Here is a 4,324-nt window from a genome sequence, read left to right as displayed (position 1 = left end):
AAAGAGAAATCCAGCAACACCTGTAACAGAGAGAAAGAAAGAGGAGAAAGAGAGGAAGAAAGAGAAAGAGAGAAAGAGAGATGAGTTTTTAAGAGAGAGATAGAAACAACGAAAGAAAGAAAAAGAGAAAGTGAAAGAATAAATTAGAGGCAAAAAATAGGAGAAATCTAACACAAGCAAGAGCAAAACATAAATTATCAACAAAGATTCTCCACACATAGTTTACAGGCCCCGTGGCGCAATGGTAGCGCGTCTGACTCCAGATCAGAAGGCTGGGTGTTCGAGTCACTCCGGGGTCAACTAATTTTGTTTTACTACTGAAAACTAAAGTCAGTAGTAAATAATGATTATAATAATGATGATAATGATAATGATAACTGATAGTGATTATAATAATGATAACTGATAATGATTATAATAATGATAACTGATAATGATTATAATAATGATAACTGATAATGATAATTATAAGGATGATATTGGAAGTCGTGATCATGGTAATGACGGAAATGATAAAATCAATGATAAAAATAACGATGATAACAATAGTGACAATAATGGCAATGAACAAAAATGAAAATGATAATGATTATAATATTAATGGTAATATTAACAACGATAGCAATGATAATAATGATAGTAATAATGACAACATAATGATAATATTAGTGATAATGTTGATTATAATGGTAATAATGATGATAACGGAAATAATGATAATAGTAAGAAAAAATAAAAGTGATGATAAAAGTGATAATGATCATAATAGAATAAAGAATTAATGATAACAAAAAATAAGTTGATGATGATGATAATCATAATAATAAATATATTAAGGATAGTAGTAGTGATGATAGGGACACAGCAGCCTCACCCCCATGGGTCCCCCCCTATGTACCTAACGTGTCATAACAGGAAGTGCCCTAATGACTTCCGGAAGTAATTACCGTAATCGATTATGGGAAATCAGTAACCTTGACTAATGATGGAGAACACGCACACCTGAAGGGGTGCCCCCCCTCCCTTTCCTCTCCAAAACATTAACAATAATAATAATAAGGAGAATACGAGAAAGAGGAAGAAGAAGAGGAAGAAGAGGAACAACAAACAAACATGGATCCTGTTGCCGCAGGTCAAACTATCATCCTAAGAGCAGGTGTCACAGGTTCCACCACCCCAACCCCTCACCCAAAAACACCTTGGACACACTAGCCTCACCCCCATGGGTCCCCCCCCCCCTATGTACCTAACGTGTCATAACAGGAAGTGCCCTAATGACTTCCGGAAGTAATTACCGTAATCGATACGGGAAATCAATAACCGTAACTAATGATGGAGAACACGCACACCTGAAGGGTGCCCCCCCTCCCTTTCCTCTCCAAAACAACAACAACAACAATAATAATAAGGAGAATACGAGAAAGAGGAAGAAGAGAAAGAAGATGAAGAAGTACAATAAACAAACATGCACCCAGCTGCCAACATTTCGGTACCCCACTCCTCCTCTCTAGAGCAATAATGATAAGAAGAGGAGAGGAAGAAGAAGAAGAAAAGGAAGAAGATGAAGACAGGAAGAAGTAGACAAACAAACATGCATTATCCCCATACCCCAAACACGCTATGGACAGAATAGCCTCACCTCCATAAGTACCGCCCTATGTACCTAACGTGTCATAACAGGAAGTGCCCTAATGACTTCCGGAAGTAATTACCGTAATCAATTACTGAAAATATATAACCGTGACTAATGAGGGAGAATACGCTCACCCGAATTATGTCCTCTCCTCTCCAAAGCAATAATAATAATATTGAGAATGAAAGGCAGAAGAAAAAAGAAATATGTACTCTGCTTACATAAGTCAAACTATCAACCTGAGAGCAAGTGTCACTGGTTCCACCTCCTCCTCCATTCCTGCAGGTCACAGGAAGAAGAAGAAGATGAAGAACAACAAACACGGATCCTGTTGACACAGGTCAAACTATCATCTTAAGAGCAGGTGCCACAGGTTCCACCACCCCCACCACCACCTTTCTCAAAAACACCACGGACAAAATTATTCACCCCCACGGTGCCCTCTTACCCCATAATGTATGTACCTGACATAGGTCAAACTATCTAAGACCAGGTGTCACAGGATCTCCACCACCCCACACCCCTTCACCCAAACACACCCTGGACATATTGGCTCACCACTATAGCTACCCCTTAACGTGTCATAACAGGAAGCAGGCCTAATCACTTCCGAAAGTAATCATCATAATCGATTACTGAAAATCAATAACCGTGACTAATGAGGGAGAATACGCACACCCGAAAAATGTCCTCTCCTCTCCAAAAACAATAATAATAATATTGAGAATGAAAGGCTGAAGAACAAACAAATATGCACCCAGCTGACATGGGCCAAACTATCAACCTGAGAGCAGGTGTCACAGGTTCCACACCCTCCCCTTTTCCTGCAGGAAGAAGAGAAGAAGCAGACAAACAAACAAACAAGCACCTAGCTGCAGGTGTTACAGGTGATTCACCCCTTCCAGCTTCCCCACATACCCCCTCACCAGAAGCAATGATAATGGCTATACCTCATGTCTCAACATGTAAGAGGAAGGATATGAAGAGACAAACAAACAAACATGTACACAGCTGCTGGCAGAGGTCAAGGTATTGATCCAATAACAGGTGTTACCTCCCCCCCCCCCGTCCTTCTCAGGTCGAAAGAGGGTCATTTCCGGCGTGAGTTAGGTCACATAGCTATTCATCCTGTTTAAGCTTGTAGCAAAACAAACTGCGCCATGTACTCAATATACCTTTATCATCTTCAAATATACACTAGCACAAACAACTAGACATGCTTAAATCATACTTGGGCCATATGTCCATCCCCCGCGTCAACTAAAAACTAACATCTTCCTCATCGCTCATGACGATGATTACCGAGTTGCCACGAACGTCGCCTCTCCCGGGTGGGGTCGGGCGACATCGATGAGTGCGAGAGGGTGTATTCCGGTAACGAGTATGAAAGTGCAACCACTTCCATGACGACGGCGCTGCTATCTCGTCCCGAGGTGTAACCAAACAAGAAAAAGAATGCTATATTAACCAACACTGAGTTTTTAAGATGTTTGTTAATATACAAATATAAAGTATTTGGCAAAATCCAATTCTCACTCCATTTATGCATGCAAAAAATTCACTCGCAAAAAACATACATGATAACTTTTATCACAAATGCGCAATATAACAAAGGAAGTCCTCACAAGAATAACAGAAATGACTTATCTTCGTGGGCGATTACTACCTTTGAGACCTCCACTCATCTTTTAACAAGTTATAGCAGCCGTTCTTATATTGCCAATGATTCTTCACAATAACTATACAATTCAGCGAAAAGGATCATAAAACTCTTGTTGCAGGCAATGTCTTTATAATGGCTTTCAGCCTTACACAAACGCACATCTTAACAGGCGATAATGCAATATAAGAAAATTTGAATCGAGTTTTAATCGACTTGAATTTAATACGTAAATATAAATGTGGCAACCACCTTCTCGCATATTTGTACATGTCGATGTGTCACATTTGCGAGATAATTATCCCGCCACACAACCGATACGACATTTCAAAACCTGCTCGTTCTCCTGTATATACAAGCAAGCTTGCGAAAATTTGTGAAAGTGCGAATTATTTCATAAACTTGCTTGAGGGCATAAATTCAACCAAACTTTACTTCTCGATCTCCCGCAATCGTCTTTCTCACCTGCCCACAAATATGCGGTTAAAGATCGAACTAAATAACTTCTCCGTCGGCCTACTGTAATTTACTTTACCGGGAAACGCCCATCTAGGCACCATTTTTATTAAAAAGTAATGCATACTTACCTTTGATCAAATATCCCTGTACAAAGAGAAACAACTATTTTTACACCGACATTGAATAAAACTTAATGCTCGACCTCTTCATCATTCTCTGATAAACTTAATATTCATACATGTCACATTACGAAACACTGATATGTCTAAACATCCTCGGCTAAGATATAATGTTTCACTAATTAATTCACTAATTGCCATAACAATGAAAACTGTTAAAAGGTTCCTTAGAACAATTTATCTTTTAAAAAATGTATAAAAGAGAAGGTTTTAAAACTGCAAGTCATCTCCTCCTATCATCGTGTATCTGTGTGCGGAAAGGAAGATGAATTGCGAGGAAAGAGAAGTAAAACTTGATGGAATTAGTTGGCAACCTATGCAGATTCGTTTCTGAGAAATGTTTTCGACAATTTTTCGCATTTCTTTCCGACAAATTATATGGGTTATTAGTAT

At 39.0% G+C, this 4,324-nt stretch overlaps 1 non-coding gene across 1 annotated transcript; it reads left to right on the top strand.

Annotated features, from left to right (window-relative positions):
- Window positions 1-227: 227 nt before the first annotated feature.
- TRNAW-CCA (transfer RNA tryptophan (anticodon CCA)) lies at window positions 228-299 on the top strand. The gene has a single exon. It is a non-coding gene; the product is annotated as a tRNA-Trp (tRNA).
- The last annotated feature ends 4,025 nt before the right edge of the window (window positions 300-4,324 follow it).

This window comes from Penaeus vannamei, chromosome 42 (genome assembly GCF_042767895.1).
Source record: "Penaeus vannamei isolate JL-2024 chromosome 42, ASM4276789v1, whole genome shotgun sequence".
Classification (NCBI taxonomy): domain Eukaryota; kingdom Metazoa; phylum Arthropoda; class Malacostraca; order Decapoda; family Penaeidae; genus Penaeus; species Penaeus vannamei.
Note: the sequence above shows the minus strand (reverse complement) of the source record. Positions and strands in the feature narration are given on the sequence as shown.